Source organism: Trachypithecus francoisi, unplaced genomic scaffold (genome assembly GCF_009764315.1).
Source record: "Trachypithecus francoisi isolate TF-2019V2 unplaced genomic scaffold, Tfra_2.0 Lachesis_group7, whole genome shotgun sequence".
Lineage (NCBI taxonomy): Eukaryota > Metazoa > Chordata > Mammalia > Primates > Cercopithecidae > Trachypithecus > Trachypithecus francoisi.
In genome coordinates this window covers 53,301,787-53,321,242 of record NW_022681472.1, presented here as the reverse complement: position 1 = coordinate 53,321,242, position 19,456 = coordinate 53,301,787, and the positions used below count along the sequence as shown (strand labels likewise).

At 42.9% G+C, this 19,456-nt stretch overlaps 1 long non-coding RNA gene across 1 annotated transcript in view; it reads left to right on the top strand.

Moving 5' to 3' along the window:
• Nucleotides 1-19,456, top strand: part of LOC117079569 — a 526,295-nt gene that overhangs the window by 18,930 nt on the left and 487,909 nt on the right. Inside the window, exon 2 of the long non-coding RNA XR_004435499.1 lies at nt 10,295-10,393. This is a non-coding gene — a long non-coding RNA (uncharacterized LOC117079569). The remainder of the gene's footprint in view (nt 1-10,294; nt 10,394-19,456) is intronic.

The following is a 19,456-nucleotide window of genomic DNA, read 5'->3' as shown; positions in this document are numbered from 1 at the left end:
TGCATGTGTCTTTATAGCAGCATGATTTATAATCCTTTGGGTATATACCCAGTAATGGGATGGCTGGGTCAAATGTTATTTCTGGTTCTAGATCCTTGAGGAATCGCCACACTGTCTTCCACAATGGTTGAACTAGTTTATAGTCCCACCAACAGTGTAAAAGCATTCCTATTTCTCCACATCCTCTCTAGCACCTGTTGTTTCCTGACTTTTTAATGATTGCCATTCTAACTGGTGTGAGATGGTATCTCACTGTGGTTTTGATTTGTATTTCTCTGATGGCCAGTGATGATGAGCATTTTTTCATGTGTCTGTTGGCTGCATAAATGTCTTCTTTCGAGAAGTGTCTGTTCATATCATTTGCCCACTTTTTGATGGGGTTGTTTGATTTTTTCTTGTAAATTTGTTTAAGTTCTTTGTAGATTCTGGATATTAGCCCTTTGTCAGGTGGGTAGATTGTGAAAATTTTCTCCCATTCTGTAGGTTGCCTGTTTACTCTGATGGTAGTTTCTTTTGCTGTGCAAAAGTTCTTTAGTTTAATTAGATGCCATTTGTCAATTTTAAGCCAATGTTCTTAGTCCCCATTATACTCTGCCTTTCTGCTTGTATTATAAGCTAGGTTTTGGGATCCTGGGCTTACAAGATGGAATAGGCTTTGAAGGTCATCTCAATACCCTCTTCAATGCAGGAGACCCTACTCTAACCTCCAGAACAAATGGTGTGCCTGCAGTATTTTCAGGTTTAAATTTTACTTCCTAAAAAATGAAGAAATAGGGCTCTATAGCTCCTATCTAGTTAATAACTCTGTGATCATGCAAAAATCCCAGGAAATGCATTCCTCCAAGAGGTGTGGTTGCAAATTCTAATTATAAGAAAAAGTCTTTCTTATAATGGATCAATATGTACCCCCCTGCAGCTTCTATTCTTTTCTCCTTGTTTGGCCCCTCTGAAGCAACAGAGAGAATAGTCTACTCCATTCACATGATAGCTCTTTGTAGACAACAACCTTTCTTCTTTTGACACCATCTCCAAGCGTTTTCCCACATTGGTTTTCTTCCTCTGGGCAAACTCCATGTTGTCAAATAAATCTATCTTAAAAAAATGAACTAGAAGGTCTGAAACAATTGAGTAGCTTAGTGTCTGCTACATGCAAGATCAAAGCAGTGGATTCCATTCTTTCTCCTGTTTGGATGCTGTTTCTTCTGCAGAGCATCATGGAGGGAAATAAAGCCAGCCAATTATACTAGGGCTGTGAGAAGAGTGAGTCAACCACAGGTGTTTTGGCATGCAGGAACTCTGCCACTTTTCAGGTGCTTGCTAGAGCTCAGCCCACCAGAACTCTTTAAACCCACTGCAATGGACTGAATGTACGTGTCCTGCTGCCAAGTCCTATGTTGAGATCCTAATCCCCAGTGTGATGGTTTTAGGAGATGGGGCCTTTGGGAAGTAATTAGATCATGAGGGTGAAGCATCATGAATGAGATTAGCACCCTTATGAGGGCCTCTTCTTATAAAAGAGACCATTTGCAAGCTGGAAAAGATCCCTCACCAGAACTCTGCCATGCTGGCACCCTGATCTCAGACTTCCAGCCTCCAGAACTGTGAGAAATACATTTATGTTGTTTATAAGCTACCTAGTCTATGGTACTTTGTTATAGCAGCTGGAACAGACCAAGACACCCGCCCACTTCCTCATCCATTTCTAGCATTGACTCAAGCTTGCTCATAGGTTCACCTTTATCTCATCACTTACCTAGTTAAGTCCCAATCATTGTATTTCTTTAGAATGTCTGGGGTGGGGGAGGTGTTTACCTTCCTACTGCCACTTCTCCTGGCCCGTCCCTGACACAGAGGTGCCTGGCTTTCCACTGCAGGCCCCATCCTCTCCCATTCCTATCCACCCCATTTACTGTTGCCAGAGTAACTCTTCTGCAACACAGCCTCCTCTTGCAACTCCTTAATCACCTGCCACATTCTTTCTCTGCCCATTGGCCTATGGCCAAGGCCTCTGTCCAACAGAGCCACCTTCCCAGTGGACTCCACACTTACAGGTCTCATCTCAGTCTCTGTCATGATGAGAATGACGCCTTTTCCTTAGTTTATATCTAAAGAACCGACACAGAGAATTTCCTAAAAAAAAGTTTGTTATTAAACGGATATAAACTCTTCCTTTTGTGAGCAGTAAATACCCTTCTGGTTCCTGACACTGAGGGAAGGAGTTATTTGTGTTCTTCTCCGGAAGTCAAAAGGACCAAGTCTGGCTGGACTGCTCTGGTTTTGAACACAATTCCCTTGCTTATTAAAACATTTTGAGATGTTTGAGTTTGTAATTAAAGAAAACACCTCCTCCCAAATTAATCCCAAAGAAATTCATCCAGTTTTAGCGACTCAGAGGAAGATATTATGGATCCTAACATCTGATAAATACCAATTCCAGATGGTAAGAATGAAAGAATATTAAAAGTAAAAAAGCCTGGTAATTAAATGGACAAGTGGCTGACATGATGGCTTTGGGTTTCTGGATGAGTCCCAGATGGAGGATAAGGATCCACTCCAGCTGTGTAGCAGGGCGAGGCATTCCCACGAATGACACTTACAGTTTCCACTTATCTGCAAGTCAGTTCTGTGAGAAAGATATTAGATTCACTTCTCTTTCCAATAGCAGATGTATTTTTAAAATGACATTGGTTGGGTCCAGTTCCTTATTTCCTCATTGAGAGTTTATTCCACAATGATATCCCATGACTGCCAGGAGCATCGGAGATTAGGACTCCCAAAAGCATACTCCTGAATTACTTCCTGCCATTGCAAGCCATTCTCAAGGCCTGGGTCCTGGGTCCCCTTTTCAGGGCCCAGCTTGGAAAGGAATGAAGGCTTATAGCTGGGGACTGTGGACAACAACTTAGTCTATAAGGCCATGAGTTTCCTGGAAGTAAGAGTGTTGGCTTGTGCTTCTCAGCACTTCAGGCAGCACTACACCCTCCCTTTTCCTTCTGTGGATGACACACATTCCCATCTCTTGCAAAAACTTTAGCAAGCTCTTGAGGGTAAGGGTGAAGCTTGGCGTGGATGGATGACATAGAGAAACTGCTACAGGAAGCACCATCTCATCTGAATGGTATTTTGGGCTTGAACAAAGTCTAACTGTTAAAGACTTTTAATTAGCAAAACAAAAGTCTTAAATACAGATACTGAATAAGTGGGATCATAGCGTCGTGCAAGGACCATTACAGAGTGTGATTTCAGTGGAGTATTTATAATTCATAGATTCATCTGATGAGTCATATGTGCCAGGCATGTGGCTGAGCACTGGAAATATGCAAATGGAAAGAATTCAGTAATTGTTGAATTGCACGGGTGCGTGCACACACACACACACACACACACACACAGCATTCCCATTCACATAATCTTCTTTCAACACCTGGAGATTGTTGGTTTGAAGCACCAGCTGTAGCTGCTTGCATTTGCTTTGGATACCTGATTTCCTCATTTACTTTTTATCCCTGATTTAATTTGATGTAGCCACCATGTAAGAGAAGCTTAGATATTGGGAGAGAAGTGGAAAGAGAAATATGTATTTTGTGTAAGACGTTTGTGTGCACATCTGAGCTGTTGATTTAATGAGATGACATCCAGGTCTGCAAATTGCATGAGAAAGGGGAGAGAAGGGATTTACACACTGGCTGGATAATTACAGATTTGTTTAACTGTCACTAGGATTCTATTTCATGGTTTTGTTTTTATAATTGAAATTATTTCACCACTGGGTTAAAACCTTATATCTTAAGTGTCACCCATCAGCATAGTTTTGTGATTGAGTTGCTCTGGAAAGCTTTTGAAACATAAGGTTTACCAAGGAAATAATAAAATACAGGCACAATAAATATGGGGTGCAAAGTCAAGGTGGTTGATTAACATGTAAAGATTATTGAAGTGTGCAGTGAAATATGAGGTAATCTGGTAGACATGGTTTATTGGTAAAAATTTTAAAACACAGGATATTTTAAAATAAATAAAACCCAACTTTGATTAGTGTGTGCACTTTCAGTAAGAGAATACAGAATCTTGGAAAAATATTGGAATCCCTTTTGAGGTACGATGGTTTAGCACCGATTTTTCATTTGAAATTAGTGTTTACTCTTAGCCAGAGAAAACTCCCAGATGTGTTTTTCATTAGACCATGTATTTAATTAGAAGCCATAATTATAGAGCACATTGCAATGTGCAATGTGTTATTCCTCATAGATGAACCTATACCAATATCAATAACTATCATTCATTAAGGGTTTGTCTTGTACCTGGCCCTGTGGTAAGTACTTCACAAACTCATTTAATTCTCAGAAAAACCCTGTGGCTATTTTTATGTGCATTTTACATATTAGAAGCCTGCTACCAAGTGGTTATGGAGAGGCAGAGCTGGAATCTTTGCCTCTTGGTCTGTTCTGTCTGACTCCAAAGCCTAAGCCCTTAATCACTACACTGACCCTGGATGTCTTTGAGTGGGGAAGCATTTGTACAGGGCTCCATCTGCTTAGCTTTGTCCTGCATATTAACAGGGTGTGTGGTTGGAAAGAATACCTGGTCACTTTGTCTTCTCTAGCAACCAGCACCTCAGTTTCGTGCTCTGTAAAATGGGGATCATAATTCTTATTACTTACGGGGTTGTTGTGAGTTTTCAATGAGATAACACATAAGAAAAATGTTATAACTTGCAAGGAGTCATGTAAATATAAATACCCATTATGTTAATTTTACTATGACAATATTTATCTGTCAATCCTCACAAATTCTGTGGATATAGTTACTCCTTATTGGAGGCAGAGTGTCTAGCTGGCTTTTTAAAGTTTAAAAAACAGAAATGTGCTTAGGAGTAAAATCCTTTTGCTAATCCTCCTCTTTCCCCCTGCAGATCAAATGGGAATACCCATGTCTCCCTGGAGATGGAGAGTTTTGTTTAACTGAAAAGTGACTTGGCTTCTGAAAAGCGTTCTTTCCTTCTCCATAAATATTTAAAAGCTCTATTGCCATTGGAAGAACTTTCTTTGCACGTTCACCACTGCATCCACTCCCATATTTTTCCTTTCCTTTCTTTTTCCCTCCTAGTAACCCCAAAGCTTTTAAAGAGAAACTTTGGGATTTTTTCCATCCTAAAAGGGATATTATTTTATTCCGAAATGTCAGATGAGTCACTGCAGTTGGAAGAGGACCATTTAAGATAGTGTATGCTGAACTGCTAAATAAATAATAGTTGACATGCCCAGAGCAATTTCTCTTAGCATGTGTAGACCTAAGAAGAGCCTTCATTCAAAGAGAGAGTTGCTCAGGCTTTCATGGTTCAGAAGCAGCAGATAAGGTATAAAGTACATATACTTGGATCCAATCCACTACATGAAAGAACCATCTGGAGAAGTTTCTGAAAATTCATTTCCACTTAGTAAATATTTGCTGAGGGCCAAACACACAGAAGGAGCTATATTAGGGACTAAAGGGGTACAAACATGAGTAAGATGCACGGCTTGTTTGCAAGATGTTTTTGTATTATTGGGAAGGAAAGACTGAAATACCAGTGAGCGCAACATAAACAGAATAACACACATGTCTAACAAAGACACAGCATGTTGGATTAAGAAGGGGGGCTAGATCACCTCCTGTTGGGGAAAAGAAAAGAGACTTCATGAAGAAATTGGGACACTGGGAACAAACAGTGGTCCAACTTGGCTGGAGTGGTGGGTGACTGTAGGAAAAGAATGCGAAATAGGATGAAAAGGTGAGTCATTCAGGTGACACTGCAGGCAGTCTTCAATATTAGGCCTGTGAAGGAGACTCAGTGAGGAGCTGGTCCCTGGAATTATCCCATTTTTCACATCTACTGCAGGTCCTTATGTAGGGTTAGAATAAACCTACGTCTTTTGTGGGAGACCTTGGGTGGATTTCTTGTACAAAATGAACATGACCAAAGCTAACCTCCTTCCTTTGTTATTTTTCCCTCCATTTATTATATCTGCTCTTCCCCAGGGCTTGATATCAGAGCTGTGGGTGTGTGATAATTGGCTACAGCTATTGATGGCAAAGGGATTCCTTGCTCAACCCATTTGAAATCTTTTAATCTGGATTGCACAATCCTGTAATGATTGGAATGGATCAGGGCAGGGAGGAGGGTCCTTTAGTTATTGGTTCTCAACCCTGGCTGCATATTAGAATCACTTAGGAAGGTTTTAAAAATTCTGATCCTTTGGCCTCCATCTCAGGATAACTGAATTAGAATCCTTGAAGTTGGGATTAGATATTAGCTTTGATTAGTTTTTAATTTTTAGGAAGTTCCTCTGGTGATTCTCATGTACTATGAGAGTTAAGAACCACTGCTTAGATAATTTCTTTCAGGAAACACAGAAAGTCCAGCTGTCAAGTAGCCTAACATTTCCCTTTTTGATATCTTTTTCCTGAAGTCAGGGTGAAACTCGAAGTGTGATTTCTCAGTGTAGGTTCCCATTCAAGCATTATCTATAAGTAACAGCCAGCACCCTTGCTAGAGAGAATGACAGAGATTGCATATTTGCCTAACATAGGAGCCAAGGCTAGCTAGTATCGGGATTGTGATTTTTCACAAATTGACCACTGCCTTTTGTTCTGCAACATTGTCTTACGAGACAATGACTTCAGAATCCACAGTGTAACCAGCACTTCCTTCTCCCGACACATAATGTTGATATGGCAAGTGGGATTGCTGATCCCACCTGTTACAGGAAAGGGGTCCTGATCCACACACTACGAGAGGGTTCCTGGATCTTACAGAAGAAAGAATTCAGGGCAAGTCTGCAGTGCAAAGCAAAAGCAAGTTTATTAAGAAAGTAAAGTGGTGGAAGAACAGCTACTCCATAGACAGAGTACGGTGTTCCTGAAAGTAAGAGGAGGAACACGTCCACCCTAGGTACAATGCTTGTATATATAGGATAAAAAAAGATCATGGGGAGATGTGCTCTGCTACAAGGGTTTGTGATAAAAGATTCATTTTCTTAATTACTATATTTTGCAAGAATCAATATTATTATCTTTACAGGAAAATTAGGAATGCCTTTGCCTGGGTCTGTTTAGTAAACATTATCTATCAATTTGTTCCTTTAACCATAAACATCTAGAGGCTAAGAATACCTTTCTGGGAATGCAGCCCAGCCAGCCCCAGCCTCATTTTCCTAACCCTCACTCAAGATGGAGTCACTTTGTTTCGAACACCTCTGACACAGCTACTTGAAATATATTTTTCTGCCAAAGAGACTTTTACTTAGCACCCTTCAAGATAATGTCAGACTCCTTGCATAGGGTCCTTCTGGTTCAAGCCCCTCAAAACAAGAAGTCTGGTTTCTAAGAGCTTTATTTTTTGCCTTGAATTATCTGGATAATTCCTTCAAGCACTTCATTCCGTATATAGACTTTTCCCTGGTGTCAGAAATCCAGATTCAAAAATATGGAGCACCGTATTTTATGTCTATGCTGCTCCCCAGAGTTGTAAATTGAAGGGAGTACCCTTCATGAATACCAGCCCAAAGTCAATATCAATCTGGTCCAAAGTCACAGATTGTTTTGACTTCACAGTTGTCATGTGGGAAATTACCTTGATAAACTAGTAGCCTGAAAGTAATTTATCAGGCAAGCAATAGAAGCCTGAAAAGTACATTATCAGGCAAGCTAGAGTAAAAACTACATTTCCCAGACGTCCTTGCAGCCGGGTCTGGCTATGTCACTAAGTACTGGCCAATGGGATATAAGTAGAAATGAAATGTAACGTTTCACCAATCTCAGAAGGAAGGAATATATTTTCTCTCTCCCCTTCCTGCTGGCTGGAATGAGGACTTCATGAAAAGTCATCTGGGGCCATGTGGTTGAGGGCAGCTCTCATGTGAGAGAGAAATATATTTCTCTCTTGTGTATACCAGTGTTATTTTGGGTTGCTGTCACATACAACTGAACTCATATTGAACTCATACACCATCCCTCCGAGTCTTAAGTATCATTACAAAAATATTCGGTAGGCACTTGTCCCCAGGAAGGGAAGTTGGGAAGAAAACTTAATTTGCAACACAATGATTTAATCAACAACATTTTGTTGAAAGTAGCCTGATTTGAGTTTATCATATGGCCAAGGAGAAATGGATCACATGAAAACCAAATATTCCAGTGGGGTCACTGAACCATAGGTGTACCCTATGTCTAGCCTCTGACATATTGGAAAACTCGGCTAAGTGGAAGAAAGAAACAGCAGAAACAAACTCCATTCCAATGAGAAGAACAAAATGTTAGTCACACTCTAAAAGGAGACATTCCCATGTTTCATGCAGAATTCACTGGGCATCATTTATTTAAAATAAGTCTACATGTTCACCCTGTCTCCCAGGACAAAAAAAAAAAGGTTGAATTTCTGAATTACGTGCATCAGTTGCTTTGCTAAAGTCATAAATTCAAAGGAAAGAGCAAAATGTGAAAGATGTTAAAATCTAGGGAGCACTTTTGGCTGAGACAGTGAGCCCCATACCATTTCTTATCGAGTCTGGCCACCATTTGTCTCTGTATGAGCTCCCTAAGCAATGATACTTCTGGATATCTATGGAGAGGAGGGCTCAGCTCTATATTTCATAAGGTTCACTTCATTTTTCCTCAGCCCCAGAGAAGGCAGTCTAGCATATAGCATGCTTAGGAAAGAAAGTAATGAGCTGTCAGGAAGGGCAGATTAGAAGAAATTCACTGAGTAGTCAGTATCTTAAGCCATGTTCTTGTCAAGTTGGCGAACTTTTCTCCCTCTCAGTTCTTCCTAGGAACTCATGTATTACCCTCAGGGATTGCATCTTGTCAACCCACTTGGGTCATCTAATCCATTCACACTGGTTCCAGTTTTCTTGGCACATAAGAACTGAAGACACACTTGATGTGTGTACATATTTCTTCCTACTGAGTCACCCTTCTTGCCTCGGTTCCAGTGCAGACGCAGACATTTCAAGAGCACAAGGTTTAACAAAACATATGGCACCAAGTTACATGAAATGTGGTGTTTAATTCCACCCAGAACTGTTTTTGGTGATATAGTGTGGAGTTTTAAAATAATATTTTAGCACAAAAAATGTAAATGTTCTTGTAAATGTCACATCTTTCCCAAGTGCTTTGGTTGATTCATCGTTAAGTGAAAAGCCTTAATTATATTGCTGTTACTCATTAATAGCTGAAGTGCAGGATAAGTGGGGATATACAGTCTCAGGGCTTTCTGAGTGCTGACTTGATGAGACGACTCATAGACATCAGGGAAAAACATGTCCCACAAAGAGATAGGATGATGAATTTGCTCATTTATTTGGTGCTATAACCAATATTCAGGAAAGGATGTAGCACATTTTAGGGAAAATAATTGCTGGGGTTGAAGTGTCGTGTTCTTACTGGTCACTGAGCTTGTTTCAGATCTGCCAGGATTCTCTAGGCATTCTCATAGGTTTCTGACATCAGCTTCTCCCTGAAACTGTGAACCTCTATCCAGGATATATTGTTTTGGTCCTCTCCTCTGAATACCGTAAGGAAAGAGGGGCTTGCAGGTTCTGAGAGGGAAAAATGAGAACCAGTTGGCTGTGAAGGCAAGGAGGACAAGGTCTGAGGGACAAAGGAAGAATGAATCAAGAGAAAGAGCAACTTAACATATGCGTACACAGTAGGCTGGTGGAAGTGAGAGCGATTTGTAGCTCAAAAGCCAGGCAAATCACCCCAAGGCAATTGTGGGTACCAGGGCCTATCAGGGAAGGACCCTACTGGGCAGAGGCAAAAAGCTGAGCTTTGTCTCTTTAGCTAATTTAGTCTCCCTGGGATGGCCTGCTTAGAGTGGGTAGGGAGAAGCGGTCCAAAAAGTTAACATTGATTGACAAAGCTAACATTGCCTCATTCAATCCTCACAAATTAGTTTTCAAGGTAGATATTATTATCTGTACTCTTCCCAGAAAAACTGGAAAGTTAAGTAACTTGACAGAAGTTTCTCAGTCAAAAGTGATAAGATATGGATTCATTTCTTCATGCATTCATTCATTCATTCATCCTGTAGTTGGGGTCTATAAGTTTACAAGCGATTACTTATATGTGCAGAGGAATATGTAGGTTCTTTGTTTTCTATAACTCGGGCCCCCTCACTGATGTCCTGTGGCACAGGCGGGCAATTGAGTTGCAGGGGTGCAGAGACCTTGATGTCCTCTGCCTCTCGGAACCTGGGCAGGGTTGGGAGTCCCTAGCCAGTTGTCTTGACTGCTTTCCTTTATGTTCTACACAGGTATTATCATTTTCCATCTGTGCTACCATGTGAAAAATGTTGGGAAACTCTACTGGAAACTGACCTCGCTCTTGGGACCCACCCTGCCAGGCAAAAGAGGTATGTACATCTGCTTCCAAGTTGATGAGGTGATGACTTCTCAGTCTTTTCCAGTTTAAACTGCCTTTTTCAAGTTAGCTCATTGCCTTCCACAGAACTGCTTGAATTTTCAAAATTTCTTTCCTTCCCCCTTTTGCATTCCAGGCTGGCTCCCAGTGTATGGGCGGGCAGTTCTTTGGCTTGTGTTTTCTAGATCCTTGCTGGCTTTGATGTGATGGAAGGGTCACATCAAAGCCTGCTTGACTGAGTATACTAGCTCTGTCCTTCTTGAATTCATTGCTGGTGTCACTGGTCCTGTCTGGCTTTGGGTCCCATGCTGGGATCAGCAGTCGCTGACCTTGGACCTTGCTTTTGTCTCCAGTCTCAAGGTTCCTGCTCTTGATGGGCTTGCCTTCCTCACCTCAGGCCTCCTTAGTCCTTCATTCCTCTCCCCACCTCTGTGTCCCCCACCAGGGCACATGGGAACTTCTGGACTATCTGAATATAGTGCACCAGTCATGAGAAACTGCCAGTGCGAGCTCAGGCTGTCTGTCTAGACTTTTCTCTGTATTGCCCCGAGGCCCAGCCAACTGAGTGCAGCCCTGGGCCCTGCACATTGGAGGCCATCCCTTATCTGTTCCTCTGGCTGCACCCCTTCCTTCTAGTGAGGAGTCCACGGGGCCAAGAGGTTTTGGCCTTTTCTTAGACCACACTTCGGGCATGCAGGATTCTGAAAATCCTGTGTAAACATCCCTGAGGCTGCATCCAGGACCTTGCATGCCATCTCCCAGGCCACCACTGTATATATATCTGGGCCCAAAGATGGCCAGGGAGCAACAGTTTGGGGGGGTCTGTGGACATTTGGGTGGTCCCCATTGTGGTACAGAATGGAACCAAGAGTGGGAAGAAAACTGGAGTTAGGGCCCGGCACCGTGACTCACGCCTGTAATCCCAGCACTCTAGGAGGCCGCGGTGGTGGATCACTTGAGACCAGGAGTTTGAAACCAGCCTGGCCAACATGGTGAAACCCTGTCTCTACTAAAAATACAAAAATTAGCTGGGCGTAGTGGTGTGTGCCTGTAATCCCAGTTACTCAGATGGCTGAGGTAGGAGAATCCCTTGAACACAGGAAGCAGAGGTTGCAGTGAGCCGAGATTGCGCCACTGCACTCCAGCCTGGGCAACAGAGTGAGATTCTGTCTCAATAAAGAAAACAAAACCAAAACAAAACTGGAGTTAGGTCAGAAGGTCAGAGAAGCTGACCTCTTTTCCAGGCGCCACACCTGCTCCTCCCTCTGCCAAGGTGCACCTCTGCAAGTGTGCCAAGCTGGCTGTGATGCTCTGCAGGGCCTGGGGCTTCTGGAGAAGCTTGCAGCAGCCCCCACCCAACTGTGTCATGAAATCTGGCCTCTGGTCCTGGTGCCCTCTGGTTTTTCCACGTGTGTCTGGATGTTTCTACTACAATCAGCAAGGCCCTCTCCCTGCCCTGGGATTTTGGCCTGGTAGTTTTGGGTGTGGTGATGATGGGGGTGCTGGGAGTGGGGAAGTGACTAAGATGTGTCTGACTTCTTGTTTCTCCTTGTTCTTTTTTTTTCTCTGCACACTAAAAACCTCCCTAACAGAGCTAGAAATTCTCCTCAGAGTGATTTCTAGCTTCCTGTGGCTCGAAGTAAAACGCCCCAGAGTTCAAAATTTCATTTCTGGTATCTAAAGGAAGTTGTGTGGAATCTTGCTTTCTTCAAAACCTGACGTCTAGCAGTTCTGCTGTAGCAATTTGGCAAAGATACAATATCCAAGTACATGATTAGCTGGTTCATTTTATTGAACAAGGTATAGATTTGCTTGGTTGCCTTCAAATCCATGTGTTAAATCACCTGTAAGGCTGGGAGCAGGGGCTCACACCTGTAATCCCAGCATTTTGGGAGGCCAAGGTGGGCAAATTGCTTGAGTTCAGGAGTTCGAGATCAGCCTGGACAACTGGCGAAACCCAGTCTGTACAAAAAATACAAAAATCAGCTCAGTGTGGCGGTGAGTGCCTGTAGTCCCAGTTACTTGGGAGGCTGACGTGGGAGGATCACTTGATCCTGGGAGGTGGAGGCTGCAGTGAGCTGAGATAAAGCCACTGCACTCCAGGCTGGGCGACAGAGCAAAACCTTGTCTCAAAAAAAAAAAAAAAAAAAAAATCGCCTGTAGACACTCGTCATGTGCAGTGGATTCACATGTGGATTTAGAATGATAGAAAACAACAGCAACAAAAGAAACCCCACAGGTCCTCCTCCATAGATAGTTTGAGAAGCTTTGATCAAGAGGACCCATAGCTTAGAGCCCAAAAGCTTATCAAAGGCCCTCTTTTCTAAATGGTATCTACCACCTCCCTAAAGGGTAGGTACATTGTTCTCCCAAGGCCACTGAATTCATAAGATATGAAAATACTTTCATATACCAATTAATCCAACAACCATCACTGTGCACTAACTATATTCTAGTTACGTCTGCTGTTTACACTCAGATCTATGCTATTTCAAAGGCTATGCTTATTTCCCTAAACTGTATCCCCTCTGCATATCAGGTCTCCTGAAATTCCCACCATTTGTCTCACAACTTTGGCTTTATTGGTATTTCCTTCTAATCTTCCACTTTTTATTTCCCTTGACTAATTTCTCCCCAATTGCCTCATCTGTTCTTGATCTAATTGCTGGTTTATTCCCTGGCTTGGTCAGGGTCTGTATGGACCACGGGCCCTTGGGATGCTGGAGGGCACAAAACACCCATGAGTAGCTCAATCTTCTTTGTTGTTTCTGGGGCCTGTCATGGCACAATCAGCGTTGGATTTCAGCTTTCTTAAAGGCTGGTGAAGCATGCACTCCAGTATCCCAAGTCATTCTAATGATAATGATCCCTGTGCCCAGACCATTTGACTGAGCACCTGGCCCAAAAGCCACTCCAGGCTTGCCTAATCCGTACGTATCCTTTAGGATCCCGTGCAGGTTTGTGTACTCCAGGAAATATTCCCTAGCCCCTGAATAATTTGGGTGTGGACCCACAGCTCTGTAGAGGTAAAAATCTGTAGCACTGTAGAATCCCAGACATTCTGTGCTTGCTCGGAGCACAGTGAAGCAGTAGGTCTGACTGTGGTTTTCATCCCAACAACATCACCCTTTCCTGGAAGCTGTCAGAAATGCAAATTCTCTGCACCAAGACCTGCTGAATCAGAAAGGGTGAAGTTGGAGCCCTGCAATCTGTAACTTAACAAGACCTCCAGGGGATTCTGATTTTCATTCACATTTGAGAACCACTCTGCAGATAAATAATCTTACCTGTTAGACTATCAGCTCCCCAAAGTCAGGGATGATGAATCTGATTTGTCTTTGTGCCCCCAGTATCTAAAAGAGTTCCTGTGTGTGTGCGTAGCTCATGACAGATAAAGGTGTGGATTTGCTGCTTTTTTGATAATTTTATGACCAGATTCCCATGAAGGCCCCCATTCTGGCTCCCAGTAACAACACTTTTCCTGTCATCTGGAGAGTGTCTGGGAAAACCATAGCAGAATGAGAAAAAAGGACCTCTTTATAATAAGTGTGCCAGCCAAAGCCCAGCAGGAAACTGGTAAAATCTGGGTTAGATCATGCAGTTTTGGCTTAGAGTCTATATGGGGGTATCTTTTAGTGACCCCCATTTTAGACCATGGATCACATTACCCTCTGCCTGCGGTGTGGAGGAAGGACATTTAGGAGAGAAGAGGCTGTCAGTTGGTCTGCAAACAGGCCCTGATTTAACCTGTCACCAGGTGAAATCTGCATGTAAGGCTGCTGTAGAAAAGGAAGGTGGGGGATGCTGCTCTTCTGGGGCCCTGAGCCAACTTTCCTACCCAGCCACATGGACTCAAAAAGAATGATAGGAGGCTGGGTTTAGTGACTCATGCCTGTAATCCCAGGCCTGTAATCCCCTCCCCTCCCCTCCCCTCCCCTCCCCTCCCCTCCCTCCATTCCCTCCCTCCCTCTCCCCTCCCCTCCCCTCCCCTCCCCTCCCCTCCCTCCATTCCCTCCCTCCCTCTCTCCCTCCCTCCCTTCCTTCCTATGATAGGAGTGGTGCTGATGAGAATAGGAGCTAACATGGACTATTATGTGCCAGACATTGTTCTAAATGGAGCAGAAACAATGACCCAGGTGTCAGTTTTCCAGCTGAGAAAACTGAGGCACAAGGAATATATTGTCAAGGTCATAAAGCGGATAAGTGGGAGAGCCAGAAGCAGGAGTCTCATTATGTTGCTCGGGCTGGTCTCAAACTCCTGGGTTTAAGTGGTCCACCCATCTTGGCCTCCCAAAATGCTGGGATTACAGGTATGAGTCAAGTCCCAGCCCAAAGCCTGATCTCAAACTACTTTGCTAATCTGCTTCTCTATAGACAGAGAAGTGCAGAAGGGCTCTAGGGGATGTTTAGGGGCAAGTAGGTGGGAGTGTGGCAGGGACAGAGAAGGACAGGTGGGGACACACACAGTGAGAGATAACTCCTGGGCCTTGTTGGGCCCCAGAGCCTCCTTGTCTACCCAGCCTCTTGGTCTCTAAGAGAGTGAGGCTGGCTAGTGTGTCCTGCAGGGCTAGGCCCTCCTAGGCTTTGTGGGCACATGAAGGCCAGAAGTAGGATGTAACAGAGAAGGGAACAAGGGAGGTTAAGGGCTCCTGCTTTCAAGGCATTGAATGCCCCCTTCCCTCATCCAAATAATAAGCATGGTCCAATGAATGTCTTCTGACCAAACTAATGAGGCTAGAAAATCCACCTTCCCTTTGGAGTGTGGTGAGGGGAGCTGGGAGGGAAGGAGGTGGGCAGAGGTGGGCATGGCTTGATGGAGCCATGCTGCATGGCACCCTAGCCTTCCCTAAACCACAGAGAGGTGGGGAAGGAGAGGGCAGGAGAGAAGGAAGGCTCTTGGCATAAGAGGTATTTCAGCAGTGGGAGTGGGCTGGGAAGAGAGGCCCATGCCTGAGTCAACTGGGAAGTAAATGAGAAGAAAAGATAGAAAAGGGGTTGTTTACCCAATTCACATTTGGGCAGCCTCAGAACTTCCTTTAAAAAGGGAGATGACAGTGAATTGGGTAGAGATGCTAAGTCAACAAACAAGAAAGTTAAGCCATCATCACTGTTTTCTTGCAAAGGTTTCTCAATATCGTAAAAACATTTTTTTTTCTTTTCAATAAAACCACCAGCTTTGGTGTTTCTTTTTGCATTAAAGGCACATCATTTTTCCCGGAGTGATTAATTGAAAAAGAATTAATTTAGTTCACTTACTGATGTCCCATCTGAAATGTGGGAGGTTATAGAAAACAGAGTTGGCTTATGATATATTTATTTCCCCCCACACCAAGCATCTCAAAGATACTGAAATTGACAGAGATTCTTCTTCTTATGTTACAAATGAAGAAACAGACTCAAGGAGACTGAGCGCCTGCCCATGGGTGATCAGTCAGCTGTCAGAGGGAGGATTAGGTCTCAATTCTCTTCTTGCTGTTCTGGCCAGTGTGCATGCTCTTGGGTATTCATGCAGCACAGTTCTCGCCCGTGCTTTCGAGGCAAGTGACCTATTTCTAAGTAGGCTTTTCACAGAGATGCTTTTAATGGATTTACCTCATTTTTAAAGGGAAGAGTTCATTTCTTCTCCTCCCAAGATACATGTGATTGATGAAATTATTATCTCATTAGCTTAATTATCTTTTCACTTTGGAGTGCAGGGAACTAGCCGCACAGGATTTTACTGGAAAAAAAAAAAAAAAAAAAAAAAAAAAAAAAGGCCTTGCAGTGGTGAGGACCTCTCACTATCCCTGGAGAGGGCGCAATGGAGCCCTGCAGAAGTGGCATTTACAGGTTGCCAATTTCCATTGTAACTCTGGGAGTCCAGACTGTACACTCATAGAAACATTCCGTAGATATTAGGCAGCTGTATTAATTCAGGGAGTCTGTTTTCTTCATCACTTCCTTCACAAACTGTATGAAGCACAGGAAAGCCCACTCTGGGTTTAGTGACCGAGTGGCAATCAGGACAAGGTAAACCAGATTAAATGGGACTTATCTGAAGGCAGAGAAAATGGAGGCAGGAATTCCTATTCAGTCGTAGAAGTAAATGATGAAAAATCAGTAGTAGTCCTTTTGTTAGATGGGCAGCCCTAGACTGAGAACAGAACTAGATTTAGGGAGTGGCTGGGTAGGAAGCTTCCTAGATGTCAATCTGTAAACTAGAACCTCTTAGAAATATAGTACAGACTAACTCAGGTTTCCATGTGATGCCTTCCATACTGGCCAAATGTAAATCAATTCTGCTCCCACTAAAGTAGGCCATGCTTTACAGTAGAAATTAAAGATTTACCCTGGACTGCCATCTTGAGTATCTTTCAGCATGCATGTACGTACAAGTTACATGTTCTGTGTGTTCCATTAACCCTGAGACCAGCGCCTGCTGACAGTTGTGAGAAGCTGGTGTTTGCAACTTATTTTGAAACTCAGTAATATATGACATGTTACTATTTAGTGGGTCTCAGGAATTTATTTTAGAGTGATTTATTGTCTACATCTTTACATGGTTCAATTTGCTTGCGAAACATACAAAATATTGTTTTTCATTCTGAAGACCTTAGTAATGAATCCCACATTACTGAAAATAGAAAAGAATACAATTTTATTAATATAAAATCAGTTTCTCTTTGCTTTCATGAAATAAATGTTGAGCAAATCTTTAAAGAGTATTGGTCTGAAGGGTCACCCAATTATTCACTGCTCAGGCCTCTCGCATGTCTAGGTTAGTATAGGTCTACCTACCTTACCAGCTGGAGCTGGAGCTGTACAATTGAATGTAGAAACAAGGACAGATTTTACTGGTGTTATAAAGGAAGAAATGACAAAAACCAAACAGGTGAAAGCAATGAAAAGCGATGCTGCATTGGTTTGCATTCGGCTACACCAGATTGCCTGAGAGATGGGGCCATTTAGAGTAAATGAAAGAATTGGCACTTTGGGGACCCAATGGCTCTCAGAATCTTAAAGGGGTCAGAATCAGGCCCAACAATGAGATCTTTGGCTCATTTCTGGTTCCAAAGTCACTGTATGAATTCAATAAGAGATTATTCTGAGATTTTCACTGACAGTAATGACAGTCAATGCATATTTGCTACATGAAAGAAATAAATTAGGGAAAGAAAGTGGAAATAAAAAAATGCCATCCTTCCCAAATTTAGCTGGCACTGGGGCCTAACAGCCAATGTCTAGAAAAGTAGGAAAAGAGAAAAGTGAGCAAACAGTCGGAGGAGGGGTGTGTAAGCATACATAGAGAAATCCCCCACCTCTCCCATGTTTGTTCAGAGTTAACTTAGAGAGCCACTGTGTTTTCCACATGATTCTCTATCTACTTTGTTGCAGATTCATACACCCTCCTTGGAGAGAATCTAGATAAACACAAAGCCTAACAATTACCAATACATTGTTACTTCCCTATGCTGAACATGGGAATTATTATTTGCAGTGGTTTTCTGCATTTTTCTCCTGCCCTTTATAGATCGTTAAATGCATTTTTAAATCAAGACAATTCTGGAAGGTCTTCATAAGCTGGGATTGTTTATGGAGCAAAAACTCAGCTCTCAACAAATATTTGCAACTTAAGGATACATTTGTATAAAGCCCCAGAATTTTTGTATAAAACAGGTGTGAGTCAGTGTATATTTCACTGCTCTGTTAAGCATCTACCTTTGCCTTGAAATTACTCGGCATCTTACAGGCCCAAAGACACTGAAGTGGTCATTTATTTTAAATTAACTTAGTGCTGGACTGGAAAACATGGAAAAGATAATGGCAAAATTATTCCAACAAGGTCACCTGGAGCTTGCAGTGAGCTGAGATCACGCCACTACACTCCAGCCTGGGCAACAGAGCGAGACTCCGTGTTGAAAAAAAAAAAAAAAAAAAAGTCATCTTTATAGGCCAATGTTTTTCATGCCAAACTGCTATGACTACATGAAAGGTAAATGTCTGGCACCAGGCAAAGGGGATGTTTGACCAATAGGCTTTGTGGCCCAAAAAAAGAAATCCATTTTGTTTTTTCTTTTTCCCTTTATTCACTATTGGGACATGTGGAAAACAGATGCTCTGAGCAGAGGAGACATTCAAAGGTCTCCCTGTTCCAGGGGCAAAATACGAACAAACACGCTGGTCATCAGTTTCCAGAATTTCCCATTTATTGCTTTCATTGCAGCCGCCTGATCTCACTACAGGAATCCATTCTGTCTCCCATGTGGGCTCCTCTTGAGCAGAGTGAGCAAGCTGATGAGCAGAGTTCTTGCCCTTTAAGGGCTTCTGACCCTCCTGAATCCATACATTGCATCCCCGGGAGCTTAGTTCCCAGGCCTTCTAATTGAGCATCTTTGCTTCCTGCCAGGGCAGTCCCAACAAAGTGCTGGCCTCTGGGCTGTTGTGGTGGCTCTTCTGGCTTTGGTTCATGGTTTCTGGATTTGTTCCTTGTTTATCAATTTCACTTCCAGACTTTCCTATCTCCTTGTTCCCCTTAGTTCAGCCAAAAAGCAGTGGACATGAATAGCTAGTGACACGGGATGAATTGCACGTCTTTGTTTATGTAGCTCTCCCCCGGCTTAATGTGGATGGTGTTTTCTGAGGCCGTGGTGCTTGACTTTAGGAGCACAGCAGGGTTGGTGGTGGAGTCTTTAAAACTCTTGATGCCCAGGCTTCCCTCAAGACCAACTACACAGAATCTCTAGGGTGGGACCTGAGCATCAGGGATTCTCAGAGTTTCTCCAATAACTCTGAGGTGCAGCCAAAGTTAAGAACCACTGTCTTAAAACTATTGGAGTGATTTTAAACCTTCCCTAGTGTACGCTGCTGGGAAGGTATTGACTAATTCTGGTTTTGTTTCCCTGAAATAAATCAAACCTGGAAAATACTGGGTCTAAAGTTACCACCTAAGGTGTTTCTGATGCCTGGACATTGAGCATCTCGCTCTTGTAGAAACTTTCTGTCTTAGAAAGACTACAGACTTTTTGAATGAGAGATTCAACAGTTTTTACGGCTGGGCGCAGTGGCTCAAGCCTGT